Genomic DNA, 22,462 nt, shown 5'->3' with positions numbered 1-22,462 from the left:
GAAGGTAAGTAGAACGAGGGGAGAACAGCTCTGCCGCGCAATTTAGATTCAGTAGAAAGCAGGATTTCCTGCAAAATTTATACAAAGCTTATTTTACTCAAATAACACAGTCTTTTTCAACCAAAGGCTGTTAATAAACTGTCTTAACAGCCTACAAGAATTCTAAGATAAGGTAATCACAGTCTTACTAGGGTTGGCAGAAAGGCCAGAAGCAATTTTGCAGAGAATCCAGACGCGAAGGAGAGTGAACTAAAGTTGTTCCCTACAGCTTGCTGCAATCGGCATTCCTCCTTAAATAGGCTAAGGGAGTGGCCAATTAGCCCCAAGCCTTACTCTCGAGGAGACCTCCTCCTGAAGAGCCACTTCTGCCTTTTGGCAGCTCTGCGCGCCCGTGCATTGAGAAGAAGCTCCTCCTCTTCGTCCTCTTAAAGGAGCTTCTGGAGGTTCTGAAGGCCCTGGCTGAATCCCTGCCTCTGGCCCCACATCTTTTCCAGCCTCCTTATTGTCTGACTCAAGCGCCAGCTGCACAGGCTGCTGGCAGAGCACCACACCAGCCTCCTCGTGGGAATCAGCTACAATCTGCACAGGCCGATGACGGGCCACAACGCCCGAACTAGTGCAAACCGGTAGCATTTCATCACTGGTTTGGTGATTTTGAGTGCGCGTGTGCACTTTTTATCCCCTACTTGGGGATAAAAAACAGTTTCTAAAGCACAGCTGATCTTTGGAGAGAGAAGCAATGAGAAAAGCAGGCAAAGCTTGGAAGATCGCTTCACTCGCTAGCGCCTTGTTAGGGCCGAAAAACAGCTTCTAAAGCACAGCTGAGAGGGAGCAGCAATGAGAAGCAGGCAAAGTATAGAGATGCTTTACTCGCTAGCCCTTCGTTAGGTCTGAAAAAAAGCTTTTTAAAAGCTACATTTGAAGTATAAGATGCCCCCAAATTTTCAGCCTCTTTTAGGGGGGGGGGGGAAGTGCGTTTTATCAGATCAGTACCTAGCTATTTCTCACAACGCAGCCAGGTTTTCTGCAGTTGTTATTTTGAGCCAAAGGGTAAAGTGATTTTTAAGAAGTCTCTCAATTTACATATGTAGGTATACATAATCCTGGACAGCTTTACGTTTGTGTTTTTGCATACTAATTTGTCTATGATCGTAATACTAAACTTATCAAGACTGTATCAAGTTTCTAAGATTGTTTCAGAGAATCTCCAGTACCTTAAGAGAATGATCACCATTTTGTTTGTATAATTTTTGTATTCCCTTTTGTTTGGATTAGGCTAAAAGATTTGACATTTGGTGTCATTTTGCTGTGAAATGTTCTTTCATACAGTGAAGGTTTGTATCAGTGTAATGAGATGAAAGGTAACAATGAGCACCTTGCATCCTCCATGCCTTCTTTTTCTTCTTTAATATGCCTTGAAAGATTTTGAGACTTTTATTAACTTATCACACCAAATTACACCATATAATTACGTTTTGGGAATATGGTAATATTTTAGCGTATGTACATATTGAGTACATATTTCCCAAACACCATCAGAATATTAACATGTACTCCTGTTTCTGTATTCCTTCTACAATAATGTATACAATCATAAAGTAGCCTAGTGCATTAATCGATGCCAAGAAGCTATTACAGCTTAATTGTGATGATTACACCGGTACCTGTGTTGATAGTAAAATGACACAGCTAGAAAGGAAAAGCTAGACACATCGGTGCTCCTTATAATTGCTAACAGATTTTCCTTGTGGATATACATATTGGGAAAAATACATATCTTGCGTTCCTTTTATAAAGAGGTAAGAGTTTTTTTTATATCAAAGACTATTGTATTAAAAATTTCAAATACCAAGAAAAAAATATATAAAATTCTGCACTCTAACAGAACTTTTAGTATTGTCAAGAAAGTGCTTAGATCTCCAATTATTTGAAAGATTAGAACAAAATAACAGAGTTGGAAGGAACCCTGTAGTTCATCTAGTCCAACCCTCCCGCCCAAGCTGGAGACCCTACACCATTTCCGACAGATGGCAGTCCAGACTCCTCTAGAAAGCCTTCAGTGATGAAACTCCCACAACATCTGAAGGCAAGCTGTTCCACCGGCTGATAGTTCTCACTTCAGAAAATTTATTCTTATTTCTTGGTTGAATCTTTTCTTGATCAGTTTCCATCCATTATTCCTTGTCTGGCCTTCAGGTGCTTTGGAAAATAGGTTGACCCCCTCCTCTCTGTGATAGCCCCTCAAATATTGGAACACTGCTATCATGTCTCCCCCTTGTCCTTCTCTTCACCAGAGTAGCCATGCCCAGTTCCTGTAATCGTTCTTCATATATTTTAGCCTCCAGTCCCCTTATCATCCTTGTTGCTCTTCTCTGCACTCTTTCTAGAGTTTCAACATCTTTTTTATAGTGAGGTATCCAAAATTGGAGGCAGCATTCCAGGGGTGGTTCTTACTAAGGCTTTATAGAGTGGTATTAGTACCTCACGTGATCTTGATTGAACCCCTCCGTTAATACAATTTAAGATTGCATTGGCTTTTTTGGCTGCCGCTGCATCAGTGGAACATTTCTTGACTGAGCAGGTTAAAACCTTTAAGTATGAAGCATAAAATTATATAATATAGAGCCGAGATGGTTAGGGTGCAGTACTGCAGCTACTTCAGCTGACTGCTAGTTCAGCAGATCAGCGGATCAAATCTCACCGGCTCAAGGTTGACTCAGCCTTCCATCCTTCTGAGGTGGGTAAAATGAGGACCCAGATTGTTAGGGGGCAATATGCTATTTAGTATACTGTCTTTGGTGTAAGCCGCCCAGAGTCCTCGGAGAGTGGCGGCATAGAAATATGACTAATAAATAATAAATAAATAAATAAATAAAGCATAAAAAAGCTTATAGTAAAGTATCTTGGCTTTGTGTTATTATGTTACAAATACTTTTTCTCTTCTACCTGTTAGATTTCTTCTGGCAATACCCATTCTCAGCCTTGGCTTGCATCTTACAACCAGCCAAATTTAAGCAGAGGATTTGGTGCAAGACATTCAAACTGAAAGAGCCAGCATTTTATTTTTATAAAGAGGTGCAGATAATAACCATGAAATTCCCCCATTCCACCACTGACTTGTTAAAAAGCTAATTGATTTAATTATAAAGCAGAGAGGTGACTAAATTGAGTTCGAAGTCCATCTTGAATGTCAAATGCAGTCAATATTGTAGTATAAGAATGGCGGGATATAATTTTAATTATATATGTAAGATGAAGGATGAAATATTTTGAGTGAAGGTTATCTTAAATTTTGAAGACATTTACCTTTACCACACTGTTAAGTATTCTAATTGATTAACGGACTTCACCGGACAGCCTTAGATATGAAAATATTGATTGTAAATTATTAGATTCATTAGATTTTAATAAACCCTTTACAACATTTGATAAGCCAGTTTGGTCTAGTGGTTAAGGCACCAGGCTCAAACATGAGACTGTGAGTTCAGGTTCCACCTTAGCCATGAATGCCATCTACCGTATGTGTCTTCGGGTCAGTCAGTCTCTCTCAGCTCAACCTGCCGCATAGGGTTATTGTGGGGAAAATAGAAAGAGGAAAATATGTTGAATTTGTTTACCACCTTGAGGTACTTGAAAAAATATTAAAAGGTGAGGTACAAATTAAATAAATGAATAAATAAAATAGTAATTCATGATAAATCACTTAATAAAAACACATTGATTTAAAGAAGATTTCTGGAAATGCATCAAATGTTCTATTGTAGTGGATTTTTGCAGTGGTAGAATAGATGGAAAAAACTTGGTTTGCTTATTTTTCATATCCACTTATTCAATAACATTAAAATTCAGAATTGTTTGTTCTTAAGGGACATTTTACATTTATATATTTTATTAATATTTATATTTTAGCTTTTTATTTTTAAGAGGAGAACATTTGAGTATAATCCTAAACAAACTTAATTGGAAAACAGTTTTATTGAATTCAGTGAGACTAATTTTAGGGACAATGTGCAATATTTTGTTTAAAATGCATTTTAAAAAACGGTATTAGTAATGCAAATTCCCGGAGTTAAATGTTTGCATATAGCAGTGATGGCTAACCTTTTCTGGACCAAGTGCCCAAAGCATGCATGCACCCAAACCCCCAAAATGCAATGCGTGTGCGTCCCCCGCATATGCGTGCACGCCCCACACCCCCATGCATGTGCATGCGGCCCCCCCCGCATGTGCCCTGCTCCCCATGCACGCACATGCGTGCATCCCCTCACGTGCCCCGCCTTCTGGGCATGCACACATAGGCTCCCCGCACGCGCTCTGCCCCCCTCGCATGCGCGGCAGAGACCCGACGACCAGCTGGCCAGTGGGAGGCACTGAACTGGGGCAATGATTCATGTGCCCATAGAGAGGGCGCTGCATGCCACAAGTTTGCCATCACAGGTGTATAGTATGTAAATGAATATTACTTTTTTTTGTGTTTGATGTCTTAGGGCTTCTTGAGGCATAATATTGAATGGGTAATAATATAAAGCATAAAAAAGCTTGTAGTTCAGTTAAAATATCTTGGTCTTGTTATTATGTTATAGATTTGCATTATTTGCATATATATGTGTGGAAGGGAAGTTATTTTTTGTTGCAATTTTTACATCATAGGTGAATTTTGTGCCTGTGTGGAAGCTTCATGTGAAGTTTTTATAGTTGAGATTTTAAGTGGAAGCTCCTTTTTTCTTATCAGTTCCATTTTGACTACTGTGTCTACAGCTGCATATTTTGTTTGCCCTCTTTCTTACTTTGTCATATTTAAAAATGTAAGTAGTTATAGAATGTAGGTTTTTCTGGCCTTTATTTTTTGATGCAATGTTATCTGGCTAATGCTATTTCAAGATTTTCCTAATTCTTCAAAAAAGTAAACACTGTATAAGCAGTTTAATCTGCAAGGTTTCTGGTACTAGCATTCTGTGAAAGAATGTAGCCTATGATCTCCAAGGTCCCCTTTTACAAATGTTCTTTAGATAGCAGCAGTTTATTCTTCATATTCAGGCAACAAACCAATTTTTCCTTCTGTGGAAGAGGGCCCTAACATTGACACAATTATATACTGCAGGTAGTGTTCAGTAAGGCATACGGGAAATGATTTTTAGGACTCAGCATGGAAACTTTGGAAAAGATACTGAATTCCTGTATCGGTTTTATCAAAAATGATTCCAACCATTTCCCAAATAATAAGCCCTATTTCTTTATCAGGTGATATCCCATTATATCCCTTCTGTTCCTCTGATATACAAAGATTAGGAATTACTTGTTCTCCAATTCTAACCTGCTGGAGGCCATGTTAGACAAAAAAGAGAAAGGATCTTTCTAATAACAGTGCAGCGATAGCTAAAAGTAAGTTGATAAGGATAATTACAGTTTCTAATCAGTGCTTCACATCCGATAATGGATCCGATCAGATTAATGGCATCTTCTTCCAAGGACTGTAGTACATTTGGAAGCATATGTCAAGGTTCCAAGTAATAAATCCATAGCAAGCAAGACTCTAAGGCATGTAGATTCCTCAAAGAATACTTTGAGTTCATATATACTTATATATACATACACCGCACATATACGGTGAAAACTGACTCTAAGGTCTCCCACGGTTTTCACCTAATTAAAAGTAAAAGTTTCCCCACTTTCTCAAAACAATCAGTTACACGATCCAATCACAGAACGGGCTGGCAGCCAGTTGGTATCACTCCGCCTTCTTCCGACCAGGTGTGAGAATGTCCTTGGTTCCCAAAAGAAAATACATTGTTTTGGCTATATGCCCCCCTCTATCTCAATTCCCCCTCCCTGTCCCTCAGCTCCAGGGTGGCAACACTGAAGCGGTCAAAAATGGCTTCAGTCAGGCCATCTTCAGGTTGACAGCATATACATTGGTGGCTGTACCAACATTATTGCTCTTACTGAAAGCTACCGAAGATGGCTGGCTATATTAGCATCTCTATCACCTAGTATCAAAACAATAGAGAACCTATTTAAATTTGACAAATAGGGATAGAAGATAGATACCACAGGCTGCCTAGTCTATATAAGAAAGTTGCTGTCACTTCCCATAAAAAAGTGTCTGAAGCAAAATCCATGTGTATAAATGCAAGCAACACAATTCTATTAATTGGAAAAACTTTCTGGGCATGCAATTAATTCATATAAACAATATTATAAATTGTTGTTATTCTAACATGACCAAAGGAAAGAGAATTTTTCCAACTGCTAAGTGATTTTAGGATTGAAAGTAACTCCTACAAAAATGGTTTACAGTATATACATATGTATAATGATAAAGGCTTTGGCCACATTTTTGGCATACTTATTCAGCATCCCTTTAATGGGATTAAGCCCATTAAATTTTAAGACCAGATTCAGGAACATGAAATAGAAATTCAAAGTGAAATAAGCAATATTTCTAGATCCTATTGACTGTAAAACGTAAAAGTTGCAACCTTCCAAGAGAATTCATTGTATGTATTTGTTTCTCCTCATGAACAATGAAATAATGAAGTTCTTGGCTTGCAGATTTCTGCCTACTCTGAAAATATGGTTTCTTTTGATCAGATAATCTCTAATGTCCCAAATAATTAGAACTGCTGTGTTTGCATGTAAGAAAACAATCTGCTAGTCTATGATGAGTGGGAAAGTGAAGGTAGATAAATATGTTGGTAAAGTGGTAGTGATTGTGTATTCATGTTTGAAAGAACATTAACAAAATTAATGTTATATAAATTTTTTAGTAAAGTATATGTTAGAATTTGCAAAGGGATCATTTTAAATTGGACATAGTGTCAGGGCTGGAAGCCATCTTTTGTACTGGATCTTCAGGTTTGCCACATTTACTGCTGTGGGAAACTGGGAGGGGGGATTGTATGGAGCAGGGGAGATAGATAGTCATAATAACATTCCTTTCTTGGAGAATCAAGGACATCTTACTCTGCACCTGGGATGGTGTGACTGGGAGCCATCTCCCAGTTGGGACGGTGCATTGATTGGGTCATGTGATGGCCATGTGGGTTCAGGAGAAGGAACTTGGACTTTTTTTTGGGTGGGGAAAACCTAGAAGCTTTCAGATTCGGGTTTTCCCAGATGTGCCAATATGACATCTCTAATAAAATGGAACTTTGAGGCATTTCTAGCCTCAGAGCCTTCTTTTGTTGAGTGTATTACTTGGAACCCTGACACATAGGCTTATTGAATAGGATTACTATGCTTTGTTTTTTTAAAAAACTTACTCATAGTCATATTAATCTTGAGCAACTACTGTATATTATATAGCAGGGGTGTCAAACTCAAGGCCCGGGGGCCAGAATTGGCCCACGGGACCACCCTGGAAACAGTGAAGGACCAGCCCGCGGTGCCTCTGCCAGCGAAAGTGGAGCTTGGGAAGGCCACGGGCAGCCCTCCTGAGTTCCACTTTCGCTGACAAACGGTTGCAGGAAGCCATTGCAGCAGAAAACGGAGCCTGTTTTCGCTGGCAGAGCGCTCAGGCCACCACAGGCGCCCCCAACATGAGTGACATCAAGATGGCCACGTCCTGGCCATGCCCACCCCAGCTCTCCAAGGTCAAACACAATCCTGATGCAGCCCTCAATAAAATTGAGTTTGACACCCCTGCTATGTAGCAAATTCTTTGGATAATTCTTTTTAGGGGAAATAACATTCTTAGAGTTATTACATGCATTTTTTTACCAAATCAATTGATTTTTTTAACATTTTGGTTTCTATCACTTAGAACCAGGAGTAATTTATTCTATGAATATCATACTTCATTACAATAAATTCACTGTAGTTTAGTTGTCTTGAGAGCTTTTTAAATGTCATATAAAAGGATTTATTCATGTAAAATACCATGACAATAGACCAAATTGAAGGGTTGTTCTTGTTTTGATTTTTTCTAAGATAAATTCATACATTCAGAATCGAGTGTTTTTAAAAGATGCAGATTAAAAAGGGTTAGAAAAAATTGCCATATTTTTCAAGCTCGGGAAGAAATTTACAATATTTTTGAAATAGCATGTGACTGATTTTTTTTTTAAAAAAGTCCACATGCTACAGCATGTGTGAACCATATTTTTTTAACCCTAAGGTTGGCTAAGAGGAATTTTGACTGGAATCAAATTATATCACAAGCTTTATTGGTTTTTTTTATTTCCTTATTAGTACGATTAAAGTATGTCCATATCTTGCAGTAAATATTTGCTGTATATGTTGTTTCTAATTCTTTATTTCTTTTTTAGTTGATTTTAGTAAGGGATTTCGTGGCACCACTTTCAAGGAAGCTTTTCTTTGTTGGAGCAAAGAATCACCTTCCCAGCCTGATGAAACTCCCTCTTCAGAGCATAACTGTCTTACATTGAAAATTCATTACTGTGAGTTTAATTTAGAAAACAGTGATATGCTTAGGAAGGTTGGACACAAGATTCTCTTCTGTATAAAGTATGTTGCAATCATTTTTGGAAGGAGATCATTTCAGAAATTGAAATGGCAACTCTGTAAAGAGGCTGTAACTCTGTTTGCTTTTATTTTCTCATCTTCATTCCTTTGGTATACTTTAAACATTAATACTCTCCCAGCAAAGTTTGTCTTTTAAATGTGCACTTCTGATGTGCATCTGTTAGGCTAAATACATATATATATATGGAATCCTAACAGTGGATGTATCTAAATAATTAATGTATTTAATGATTAATTTTGAAATGGTCATGCTAAATTCTGTCACCACTCATAAGACACATAGTAAAAGCAAATGTCTTTTCTGCTACTGTTTTCAGAAAGTGACATTTCAACAGAAGTTTTCCCACATTAGAAGAGTCTTAGCTGCCTCACTTGTTTCTTCCACTTGTTTTGATGGGGTCTAATTTTTCAAATATAGATGTAAGAGCCTCCGTTTAGTTTGTTGGTCTCCGATGCTGGAGGCATGACATAAATAAGAGTGCTTGTAATTATCTCAGTGATTTCTGTCTCATTGTAGAGAGGGTAACTGGTAGACAAGGTCTCTTACAAGAACACAAGAGATGCCCTTTGTTTTCCTTTTCCAAACCATGACGCTTGAGAAGTCAAGAGAATATATCAAGTCATGGATACTTGCATCTCAAGCAAGCTCAGGTCTTGTCTTATCAGAGCACTCTGTTTCTCTGCTGTCCTCACAAATGGGGTACACTTTTGACTGATAAAACAATGCTGCCATTGTCTAACAATGCTGCCAAAGGTCTAACACAATCAGACTTTTAGCAGCCTTAAATTTTTTATGTCAAGCTGTCAAAAATAGTAATCTCTATGGAATTAAAATACCCTGAAACATGATACTGGTCAATCCACAAATAATGGAGTTGGGTGTCTGATATCTGTTTGGATATCAGATATTCTTTATGATAAAAAAGTGTAAATGGATTTCTTCAAGATCGTCAGAAGGGATACCCCTTTACCCCAGTGTTCCTTTATGGATGCTTCTGTAGCATGTCCTAGTTTCAGAGGTTTAACATATTGTGGTTGACCCACTGAGTAGAACAGATACAGCAAGATCTTCCTGTACAGAACATATAAAGCATCTGCTTTAGGAAAGCTCTAGTCACATCTGTGTTTCTGAGAACTTGGTTTTTTAGTCAAATCAGTGCCTACAGTTAATCCCAGAGCATCTGGTTGACAGGCAGGAAATCAATAACTTAGCAAAATGTGGCACTTCTGCAGCTTATTCTGTGGATATTAGTCTCAGTAGTATTCACTTATTAATTTGAGCCATGGCCTATAAAGTCACTGTGTACAGAAGTACTGTATTTTTCAGAATATAAGACGCACCTTTCCCCCCCCTAAAAGGGGGTGAAAATTTATGTGTGTCTTATACACCAAATGTAGCCCTGCCCACCCACTGGCCCCCACCTTTTGGCCTCTGCCTCCCATCAGTTTACCTCCTTGCAGCAAGAAGAAACAGCTCATTTCAGCTTCAGTACAGCCTAATAAGCACAAGTTGATTGGATCAGCCTCCCAACTCTCAGCTGTTTTGCATGGGCCTCTGCTGTTTGCTGCAAGAAGGTAAATTGCTGGAGCAGATTTTTTTTTTCTTGTGCTAATCAAGCTATGATGAAAATGAAAATGAAAGTAAAGCAGGCTATTTGCTGTTTGCTGCAAGGAGGCAAAATTGCTGGGAGGCAGAGGCAGATTTCTTTTTCTTGTTTTCCTCACCAAAACAGGTAGCTGAGTCTTATAGCCTGGAGCTTCTTATACTCTGAAAAATATGGTAATTCCTAAAATTGGAATATAGATTTCAAATCCAAGCCATTTAAAAGTACTTAGGAAAGTTTTAATTGAGTACAAGAATAAGGCCTCATATATCTTCCAAAATGGAGGAATATAAAGATCTTGGGGTGTTACATTCTTTTCCTCCATACTTGTTCTGTACCGGATCTCATAATTTCAAGGTGGGTCTAGACCTCATTGTAAACATAGTAGCTTTAGAATATGTCAAGGATCATTGTGTCAGTTTGTTTACTACAGAAAGCAATAGCTATGCTAAAATTATTGCACTTCTTTACTAGCTTTTGATGTAAGTTAATAGCAGACATGTGGGCTCTAAATACCACTTCAAGATGATTATATTGTAATAGACTGTTTTCAAACTCATAATTTTATTTTTTCTCAAATCCAGAAACATTCCATAGTGCTAAAGGATATAGATTTTTTTTTCAGTACAGGAATTATATAATCAGTACTATCTACAATATTTCAGGTTAATTCACTATTCCTTATTGTGTGGAAAAAGAAAGATTTGAAGAGAATCAATTGGTTGCCCAAAGTTCCAGATTATAATACATTTTATGGCATCCCTGAACTTGTGGGAAATTTACCTCTGTGTGCCAGTTAATCCAAGTTATGTCCACTAGCTGTCAGTACATTTGGGATAACCCACTGTATGCTAATACTAGGAGATTAGAATATGAGAGTCTGCCAGAAACAACTTCTTGTTTTGTTTCTATTTGTTCTTGCCTTACAGAGCAAGTAGGAGAGCAATTTGTATAATAAAATTATACAAAACTGTTAAGTAAAATATGAAATAAATACTCATGCTCTTAATTTGATTACTATCTGAAAAATTTTAGTTTCTAATATCTATCTAAAAGTCATGAGGGAATAGGCCGGTCTGATTTCCTTGAGATTTTATTCCAAACCACTGTGCTGCCATTGAAAAGCAGGAATGCTGCTCCAGAGGGGAGGTGCCATGGCAGAAAAGGCTCTCTTTCTAGGCCCTGCTGAATCTAACTCGGTACTGGATGGGATTCAGAGCATGCCTGTCCTGCTGGCTCTAACAGGATGGATATATAAAACTGAGATGAGCTTGCAAGTAGTAGTGGGTTTCAAATCCTATCGCTACTGATTTGCTTGTGGGCGCACATGCGCAACCCTTCTGTGCATGTGCAGAAGCGTCCAGATGGGTGAGAAGAGCATCCCACTGCCACCGCTACCGGTTCACACAATCCGGGGGGAACCGGTAACAACCCACCACTGATATCAAGCCATGAAGGGTTTTTATACACACATTTTTTTATACACACTGGCAACCGATGCATCTTGTGGCGCAGAACTACATGGACTAAATGAAAAGTACCCACAGTTTTCCTCATCACTGCCTTTTGTACCAGCTGAATCTTCTGATTGGTCTTTAAGGGCAGCCCCATATAGAATGCACTGTAGTAATCCAATTTGGAGGTGACCAAGACACGAATGATCCACAGCCTTTCTGCTTGTGGTCGTTTAGAAACAGGTGCAGTTGATAGCTATGAGAAAGTGATACAAAGGGCCTCCTAGCTGTGGCTGCCATCCACTCTTTGAAATTGTACATAGGTTCCATCTGGGGTATTACACTCTCATTCAGAACAAAAGATAGAATGTCCCTACAGCAACTTGTAGCCAGATTGAGGATCATTTATTATTTATTTATTAGTTTGATTTATATGCCGCCCTTCTCCGGAGGGCGGCTTATAATGCTTTTAACTAATAGCCTTCATACTTTTGTATATACCTGCTTAGTAGGGCTTTTGCCCCCCCCCCCAAGCGGTGTTCTATTTTATACAAAGTCAGTTTATTGCCCCCACAAACCGGGTCCTCATTTTACCTACCTCGGAAGGATGGAAGGCTGAGTCAACCTTGAGCCTGGTGAGAATTGAACTCGCAGTAATTGCAGGCAGCTGGCAGCTAAATATTACTTTTAACAGTAGTTTAGTCCACTGCACCACCAGGCTCCTAATCATTATATTGATTCTCCCCTAAAGAAAATTTGTAACTATAAACTGGACAACTGGACAACAAGCCACTTTCACAATAAGGGAGGATAGAATGTTGGATAAGAATGATTTACCTCCCTTATCAACATGGTACAGCACAGACATGTATCCATGCTTAGATTCTTTTCTGTTTTTCTCCATCAAGTATTTTTCTGGTGCTTTTTCCTAAACATCTCTCTGAACATGGCACGAAATTGAACTGGGTGCTTAGGTCCAACATTCGGCTTGTCTCCTGTTGCCTGTGGCACGCTGATAGCTGTTAATACTAGTAGCTCAGCTTTCAAATATGGCCTTTTTTTAGCTGACATTTCCAGACTGGTTGAGTACCGTGCCATCCCTTTTTATATTCAACAACAGGTTTAGAAGGGCTTTTTTTACCCTTAAAGATCAGGTTAGGTTAGGTTATTTTTATACAGAAGCAAAGTCTTAGCAGATTTTTGTGCTGCTTGCAAAAGGCTTTCCTTACTGCAGCACAATGCAACAATTCATTTTCCCTTTTAAAGCATAACTTGTTGACATTAAAACATAAATGTAGATTTTATAATTAGATGTCTCTTCTATACTTTCCCCAAAATTTTAGTTCATCTCACAAATTTATATCAAGGACCAGTAAACTAAGACTACCACAATGCTGCACTGAAAGCTGCCATTTAAAGTATTTGTGTGTGACATTGTGATGTCCATGCAAAGTTCACTTCTTTTGTGTCATGACGCGTATGCCCTCCTGTGGACACCTATCAGTAATTGTTGTAATATACTTTTTCCAGTTATCATAAAAAAAATTAGGCAGTAGATGATTAGCAATATTTTGGCTAAAAGAGCCTTGATAGTACAGGGGTTTAGTGAACCCTGTTATTAACACAGCTGCCTGCAATTTCTGCTGGTTCGAATCTCTCCAAGGCTCAAGGTTGACTCAGCCTTCCATCCTTTCTAAGGTAGGTGAAATGAGGACCCAGTTTGTGGGGGCAATAAGCTGACTTTGTATAAAATATACAAAAGAATGAAGGCTATTGCTTAACGCATTGTAAGCCACCCTGAGTCTCCGGAGAAGGGCGGCATATAAATCAAATTAAAAAAAAAAAAAAGTGATTTAGGTAAAGCTCAGAAGAAATTTGTTGTACGTCATTCATATAAAATAAAAGGGAGGCTGAGGTCTCAGGTTTTTAAAACTACCAAGGTATAAACGTAATTAAAGTATGCTTACCACAAGATGTATCAATATATTTAAATTAACAGACTTGAAATTGAGACAAATCATCACTTAATTTGTGGTATATTATTATTATTATTATTATTATTATTATTATTATTATTATTATTATTATTAATTGGTTAATCTTTAGTGAGATTCACAGCCTTTGAGGCTGGTTAATAGCTCAGCAGCTCGAGTCCTAACCAAGGACCTAGGAACTGTTAAGGTATCGTCGGAGGATGTAAGCTGTTCCGAGTAAGGTGGTTTTTTGTAGAGTCAAAATGTTCAAGTCCGGCAAATTTAGAATTTCTAAATAGCGGTATAGCCCTTTGGGTATTGCTCCGAGGGCTCCAATTACAATCGGGACAACACACGATTTCTTTTTCCACAGTCGCTCAACTTCAATTTGTAAGTCCCGGTACTTTGTGATTTTTTCTTGCTGCTTATCTTCAATTCGTGCATCACCAGGTATTGCAATGTCAATGAACCATACTTTTTTCTTTTCAACTATTGTTATGTCAGGTGTGTTGTGGACCAAGTGCCTGTCAGTCTGAATCCTAAAGTCCCATAAGATCTTGAGTTTCTCATTCTCTAAAAATTTCTCAACCTGATGTTCCCAGTGGTTTTTGCTGTACTCAAATCCAAACTTCTGGCACAATTTCCAGTGAATGATTTTAGCAACACGGTCATGGCGTTGTAGGTAGTCAGTTTGTGAAATTTTGCTGCACCCACTGATCAGGTGGTCGACTGTCTCATCTTTCTCATTGCAGACGCGGCATTTGCTGTTGGTGGTAACATATTGAATTTTTGCCTTCATACAGTTTGTGGCTAGGGCTTGTTCTTGAGCTGCCAAAATAAAGCTTTCAGTTTCTTTTTTCAGTACTCCTGATCTTAACCAGTTCCAAGTTAGTTTCTGGTCAGCTTTGCCTTCAATACTTTTCAAGTATTGGCCATGCAGAGCTTTGTGTTTCCAATTTTCAGCTCACTGCTCAATAATAATAATAATAATAATAATAATAATAATAATAATAATAATAATAATAATAATAATAATTATTATTATTATTATTATTATTATTATTATTATTATTATTATTATTATTATTATTTGAATTTGTATACTGCCCTACTCCTGAAGGACTCAGGGCGGTGAACAGCCGAATAAAATACGTATAATATAAATGTTAAAAAACCATTAAAATACAATTAAATAATTGGCCCGGAAAACAAAATTTAAAACACCCCAAATTCATATAGTGCCCTTGAGTCATTCTTGACTCCTAGCAATAGCTTGTAGTTTTCTTGGCAAAAGATTTGGAAGTGGTTTGCCATTGCCTTCTTTCTAGAGCTAAGAGAGGGACTGGCCAAATATCAGTTTGTGCCTAAGTAGGACTCAAACAACTCCTAATTGTTGCCAAGGAAAGCACAGAGACTTCTCCAGGCAGTTACCAGGAATCAAGAATGACGTATAGGCACCAAAAAAACCCCAAACCCTAATCTCACAATCATAACAAGGCCAGTAGGTCTGTGTGTGTTTGTGTGTGTTCGAATTTAACTCTGAAAAATAAACATTGGGCAAGTTTTTCAAAAAGAAAACAATCATCTCAGTCATTTGGAACTGCCTTCGTTTCTCCTCCAGTACACTCTATTTTTGGAATGTCTGAAAACACGAAATAAACTTGAATGAAAACATAGTGGTGTGTGATTATCAGTAGCTACAAATACTGACTAAAGAAGCGACCTCATTTCTCAAATGGATGAATTTTCAGGTCTGCTGACTTGATCTGAAAATCACGATACTTATGAATAAGTAATTTCTTCTGTTTGGCAGTGTTTTCAATTAAATTGTTCCATTTTACACATTTCTCAGGCAATCTAAAACAGTGGAGTGACAGGACACATGCTCTGGCCCTACTGTTCCCCTGCTCCCCACAGCACTTGAGTTTCTTGTTCAAGGAAAAGGTTTGCATTTGGCTGACTGTAAATTACAGGTATTATTTTAGCTAAGTACCGTAATGGCAACAACCTTACTGATTTGGAACAAAATTTCAATTGCATTCCCCCCCCCCCCCGCCCCCCGGTAGGAATATAAGTCCAGTTATCTTCCATATACTGTATTTAGAATGCCTACAAAGGCACATCTGGATATAATATTACTTAAAGATTAAACTGGGGAGTAAATTGGTGGTAGCCTAGAAACCAAGAGTCTTGAATTCTAGTCTGTCCTTAGGACAGGCCAACCTTAGGAATGAAAGCCAACCGAGTGACCTTGGGCCAGTCAATTTCTCCCAGCTCAACTCATAAGGTTGTTGTAGGGAAAATAGGAAGAGGAAGGAGCATTAGGTATGTTTCCTGGCTTTTAATTACTTCTAGAGTAATAAAAGTAGGATAAAAATCTAATAAATTAAAAGTTTTAGTAAGTAATCATGGACCTAGGTGACAAAATGGAAAACTACTTTCTGTTCTTTAGAGGTATTGGTACCCTTAGACCTAAGCCTGGTGGTTATGATGAAAACCTGTGTGATAATCAAATCTGTTGTTAACACAAAAGTTTTGGTAGAATTGTCTAGAGCCATGATGGCGAACCTATGGCATATGTGCCCGAGGTGGCACGCAGAGCCATGTCGCCTGGCATGCGCGGCTTCGCCCATTCTTCCGGGTTTCAGGCATGCAGGCACACACGACGATCAGCCAGAAACACAGAAGAGTAGCTGGCGGAAACCGGAAGTTCATTTTTGGGTGCGTGCATGCGCCCTGGCAACTTCTCTTCCGGGTTGCAGGCCAGACGCATGCGCACTCCCCTTTTGGCACTCAGTGCCGAAAAAGTTCGCCTTCACTGGTCTAGAGATTCTCATTCATCCAAGTCATGGTTGTCCAATTGCCTTTTTCAAGAGGCAATTGGGACTTTCTGGTTTTTCTTTGAAGACATTTCAAAACGTCTTCAAAGAAAAACCAGAAAGTTCAGTTGTCCCTTGAAAAAGCACTTTTGGGATGTTTTGGTAGAATTGTATAGTTTGAATTTGATATGGAAACCAAGTTTTTTTCCATGTCTTCTTATATCTATGTAGATATATGTAGGATTTTAGCTCTCAGGGAACTAATATCAAATATATTTCAGGAATAAAGCCAGCTTATCACTTGCTGTATCTTAGAAAGCAGATAGAATATTTGTAGCTGAGAGTTGAACTGTGGAGTCTCTGGTGCTCTCTGAGCTTAATTGGGTTTTTTTTTGCAGACGTTTCATTATCAAACTGGGTAACAACATCATCATCATCATCTGTGTTTATCTAGTTTGGTAATGAAAAGTCTGCAAGAAATCACCCAAGCTCAAAGAACAACAGATACGCAAGCAGTTTCAGCAACAAATCTTTAGTTTAAAAATAACATGAAAATAGCAATTGTCTGCAGAAGGAAATTTTTGTAATGACTTAAAATAATTGGATCTTTTCTATGTCTTCGTAGCATTTTAAATTCAAGAGCAAGTAAGTTTGAGTAAGCTTATTTTTTTTTCTAATTCTAATTTTTATTTGCACACTTTTTCCTGAGTGTGCGAATGGAATGTAATCACTCTTTGAAAGATATGTAATAGATCCATGCAATATTTCTAATTTTATTGGAAAGAAGTGCTTCAGAATGTGCAAAAATACAAATGCAGAAAATATGGTTTTCTTATTAAAGCAGATATGTTTGTTTCTGACATAACGAGGGTGAACTGGAAGTCACTACAGAAACTTTGCAATCCTGGGAAAAGACAAGGTTACTTTAATGAGACAGGTTATTTTTCCCCTTGAACGTCAGCAAAAAGCAGAGAGACATTTTCTATTGCTGTTTTTAAATATTGACCAAATAAATATTGACCAAAGGGAGGCTGCTAGCTTGGTGCAATGTTATATAGTACATTAGAAATATTAACTGAAGCATAGACTGCAGTTTAAGTTTGACTGGTGCCAGGTGTATGCCAGGGTGGTGAATGGAGCACAATAATGCTGTATTATCAAGGGAGCAGGAAAAAGTTGTTTCAGGTTACGTAGGAGAATTTTGCTTGTTTTTTAAAGAGAGGACTTTGTTTGTTTTAAAGTATTTTTGAGTTCCTGATGTATCTCACACCCTTTCTCCAGTCTCTAGCATACCTGTATTCAAGACTGCTTATTAACTTGCATTACTCACTCTTGGCTTGCATTCATGGTCTGAAACCACACATTGGATCCAAGAAAAAAAAGGATTGCTGTTTTTTGCCAATTTTAAGTTTGTGCTAAACATTTTAAGGGTTGGTTGTCCTTTCAGATGAAATCATGTGAAAAAAATTGTCAGCTTGCCTTTGTTATAGATGTCTTTTTCTGATTATCACAGTTTAAGATAGGAACTGAAAATAATAATCTCATTACGTAATTAAGAATATATGATAGGATTATGTGCATAAAATAATCGGTGTACTGTGTAACTAATCGGGCATGCAACCAGCTTTCCTTTTGCAAAGGAACTATATTGTTGTTGTTGCCTCAAAAGTAAGCTAACTTGAGGTTTCCTGTAAGTAGGCCTGTGTAGGAAAGGACTTGTATGTTCTTTGGAGTGGCTGTGGGTTGAACTTTTTATCAGATATATTGTACAGTTAGGCAGAAGAGCAGGTGTTGGCATTGAAAAAAAAAACTTTGAAAAGCGTGCCTAGCGTTTGCATTTTCAGAAAAAAGCAATGTAAATAAGGTACGTTTTTTTGCATGGTTTATCTGACTTCATTATTATAGCTTATCTATTTGAGGGAAATATTAAAAAAATTATGATGAATAAAGATAATAAAGGTGTCTTCTCCCATGTGTTGAGTTGGAATAGGTAGCGGGTCATGCATGTTTGATTATCTTTTAAAGGATTGCCTGGGCAATTTCTCTTTTCTTGTTTTCTTGTATTATATTATTGTTTATGCCACCGAGAGTTTTTGTAGAGTTGGGTGGCCTTAAGCATTTATAAAATAAAAAGTAAATAAGAGAAAATATAACACTGTTCTAAGTTTTATCTGTTATAATTGGAAGTACATATCTTTTTATGCATTTTCAGTAACAGTTGGGATTTGGGAGGGGGAGAGGATTTGGAGACAATATAGGAATGCATACCAAGCTATTAGCATCCCTTATATCATATTTCTGTTCCTGGGATAGTATGGTTATTTTTGTGTGAAAATAGGAAAGTACAAGAAAATACTCAGGATCTTGATATATTTCTGAGATTTATTTTCTTCCAATCAGATTTCAGTTTTAAAGAAACTTTGGTAATAAATAAATACCTGTAAACACAGTTGATAACAACAGGCCTGATAACCTGGCTTATCAAAATGAGAACAACTCTCACTTGAGGTCAGTTTTTACGGATTCAGGTTGGTTTTGCCTTTCAGTTATAGTACGAGTCTCTACCGATATTTCAGAGATTAAACATATGTTTAATGTATTATGTAAAATTTATGTATTATGTATTAAACATACATACGTTTTTCTGGAAATAAATATGGCACTGGAAACATTTGAGTATCTGTTTGTAAGTAATTTCGTAAGCAACAACATACTCATTATCAGTATGGAACATCTTTGTGCTTGTGCATTAGTCTCATGGGTGCACCGATAGATGTAGTAAGATAAGTTTGATCCAAAATGGAATGGCTTCTAAGCTAATTCATACAATATCTTGCACAATCAACTTTGCTTAGTAACCGGTTTTGGCTGCCTACTGTAGTCAGTACTAATGGCTTTCAACTGAGAGTTTTCTTGTGTCACAACACATTTTAAAGAGTCAACTTCTAAAATGCGTATTGCAGGTTACTTACTTTTTAAATTAACAGTGCTTTGTTTAAGAAGGGCTGCCCAAATGACAGCTTTGGATGCTCTTAATAATGATGACATGGCAGCTCTTCATGCTGCAGCTATATTTTCCAATCATGCAAAGGCCAAATTTTCCTCTTCATGGTAATTGAAATTAATTTAAACTAAATGATAAAATAATCCACAGGTATAATCTCCCTTTGGCGAGAACACATTATTTGTTTTGTAACTGTAGTGTATCAACTTTGTTCTGGAAGTTGCCCGTGTGCATCTCAAATGGGGGAAAAAATCTAAAAATTAGAGCAATTTGTTTAGATAGAGTATCACAATTTATTTGCTGTTGCACAAATGATTCCTTTCTCTGAATGGGCTGTTTTATTGTTTGCATATTTAAAAGTGTACTACCAAAAATAAATATGGACCCCTTATCTGGCAAACCAATCAATATGTGTGTGATTGGTGCAGGTATTTTGTACCAGAGTGGGACCTTCAATTCTGAAATTCATAAAGTAGTAAGTTGGGTATTTATAGAGAAATAGTTGATTTCAAAGGAAATAATAATGGAATTGTATTAACCTTTTATGTAGAGAAGCATGGCTAATTTGTTTTGAAATTACAGCATTTGAAAGTTATTGAATTCTTATTGTACATGTAAAATAAAGACTTATTACAAAGTAGACAGTAAAATATAGCAAAAACATGACTTCATACAGTAGCAAAAGAATACATTAGTTTTAGATAAGGGCTTGTTACAGTGAATAAAATCATATCAAGTATGGTTATCTATCAGGTAGAAAGCTTATCTGTCTATCCACCAGCAAGCAGAACACCTGTGATAGAAGAGTTTAGATGAATTAGAAACTATGCTCGCTTTCTTATTTGTCACCTTACTTATGCTAACCTTATCTATTTTTTAGAAATTTGGAACTATGCAGCACCAATACTTTAAGGAATCAATTCCTTAAAGTTAATTTGACTCTTACACAGCAGACCAATTTTAAGGTCATGCCGAAACATGTCAGTTCACAGAAAGTTAGTCCACAGTAATGAATAGCAAAAGATGCTCATTTGAGATTGAAATTTTCCTTTTTTTCAAATCACTTTGGAGCATTCACAGCCCTATTTTGTATGTATCTTGCTTCAGGGGGCTGGTGTTAATAATGATAAAAAATTACATCACTTTGACATCACTTTTTCTCTTAACATTCTTCTATATGGGCAATCTTCCTGTATGTCACAATTTTCAGTCATTGTCATTAATGACTGAAAATCGCCCTGTTCGCTCCCACAGAGTTGGCCTCCTCAGGGTACCTTCGGCTAGACAATGTCGATTGGTGACCCCTAGGGGGAGAGCCTTCTTTGTGGGAGCCCCTACCCTCTGGAATACATTACCCCTGGAGCTCCGGATAATCCCCGACCTCTGAACCTTCTGCCGGGCCTTGAAGACCTGGCTCTTCCAACAGGCGGGCCTGGGTTGACTCTAAATTGATTTTGTAGCTTTTTAAATTCTTAAATCTTAAATTTGAATTTGTATTCCCACGTTTAACCTTATTTATTGGATATTCTGCTTTAATTTGTCTTTCAACTTTTGTATTTTCTGTTTCTTATTGTTGTGAGCCGCCCTGAGTCCTTCGGGAGAAGAGCAACATACAAATCCAATCAATCAATCAATCAATCAATCAATCAAATCCCAAAAGAAATTAATAGTGTGTGTGGTACTGTTATGTACACTATGGTGTACAACTGTATAGAACTATAAAATATTTTTAGTGCTTTCTCAATATTTCAAAGGAATGAAATCATTCTGAGAAATAAGGCTTTTTCCTCTTGTGAATATTACATTTTGCTAAAAACCCGTGTAACAAAAACTTCTGTTTTAATTGGAATATTAGCAAATTCCTGTGTGTTACAAAATTCTGTTTAGAAATGGCATTGAAAACTAATTAGATAATCAAAATTGATAGCAAACTACTTTATGGTGGATATGCTTTAAGACTGAATAGTAAAATTCAGTGTAATATAGAATTGGTAGTTCCACATGTCCAGCGGCAATTATGTCTTCGTTCTCAGAAGATGTTGGCAAAAGTCCTAGCTTTCTTGATCAAGTGTGCTATTTTTTAATTTTGTGTATTGTTTTAAAAGAAAAGTACTATGGTAAAAACCATGTAATAACATGACAAAGAATTTGATTTGAGCAGCAGTAAAAGTGGCACACAAGATAGAATACTGAATACAAAGGATTTTATTACATATACTTATGTCCATAGCTAGCATTACAGAAATTCACTAAAACTTACATGCTGCTATAGTGGTTGTTTTTTTGCCTTCTTACTTGTTTTCCTAAAAATAAGACCTATCCCGAAAATAAGCCCTAGCATGTTTTTTATGTGGGCACCTAATATAAGCCCTACCCTCAAAATAAGCCTTACTTAAGATCCTGCACAGCCAGCTGCCTGTTCATTCCATCTGGTTGCTCGTGGTGCTGCTCTGCACCTCTTACCTTGGGGCCCCGACACTTGCCTCAGAGCAGCAGCACTGACAGCCATGTGAACCAGGAGCCCACGTGGCTGACTACTTCTGCTTGCTCGTGGTCACAACGGAGCAGGAGGCTGAGTGATGTGGTGCCACAGCCACATGGTGAAGCAGGTGTCGGTGCGTTGGTATCCTGGCTGCGGGGGCCCTGAGGTAAGCTCCATGACACTGCCTCGCGGTAGCAGCACTGGCACACCACGCGGCCTCCTGCTCCGCCACAAGCAAGCAGAAGAAGTGAGTCTCCTGTACATGGGAAAAAAATAAGACACCCCCTGAAAATAAGCCCTAGAGCTTCAGTGGCACAGTGGTTAGACTGCAGTTCTGTAGGCTACTTCTTCTGACTGCTGGCTGCCAGCAATTTGGCAGATCGAATCTCACCAGGCTCAAGGTTGACTCAGCCTTCCATCCTTCCGAAGTGGGTAAAATGAGGATCCAGATTGTTTGGGGCAATATGCTGACTCTGTAAACCACTTAGAAGGGGCTGTAAAAGCATTGTGAAGAGGTATATAAGTCTAAGTGCTATTCCTAGTGCTTATTTTGGGACCCAAAAGAAAATAAGACCTAGTTTTATTTTCAGGCATACACGGTATTTAATTTCTTTTCATTTTCATATCTACTGTGTCATACCT

The 22,462-nt window shown here is 37.8% G+C and overlaps 1 protein-coding gene across 3 annotated transcripts in view; it reads left to right on the top strand.

Annotated features, from left to right (window-relative positions):
- NCK2 (NCK adaptor protein 2) overlaps window positions 1–22,462 on the top strand; it is a 77,053-nt gene that overhangs the window by 25,526 nt on the left and 29,065 nt on the right. Inside the window, exon 1 of one of the 3 annotated variants that reach the window (XM_070942929.1) lies at window positions 8,348–8,399. The exons of the other annotated variants lie outside the window; for them this stretch is intronic. The gene's annotated coding sequence lies outside the window, so the exon portion shown is untranslated. Of the gene's footprint in view, window positions 1–8,347; window positions 8,400–22,462 lie in introns of those variants that run through there. 3 annotated transcript variants of the gene reach the window in all.

This window comes from Pituophis catenifer, unplaced genomic scaffold (genome assembly GCF_029215685.1).
Source record: "Pituophis catenifer annectens isolate HBS135680 unplaced genomic scaffold, rPitCat1.0.hap2 SCAF_4, whole genome shotgun sequence".
NCBI classification, from domain to species: domain Eukaryota; kingdom Metazoa; phylum Chordata; class Lepidosauria; order Squamata; family Colubridae; genus Pituophis; species Pituophis catenifer.
This window is presented reverse-complemented; position numbering and strand designations above follow the sequence as displayed.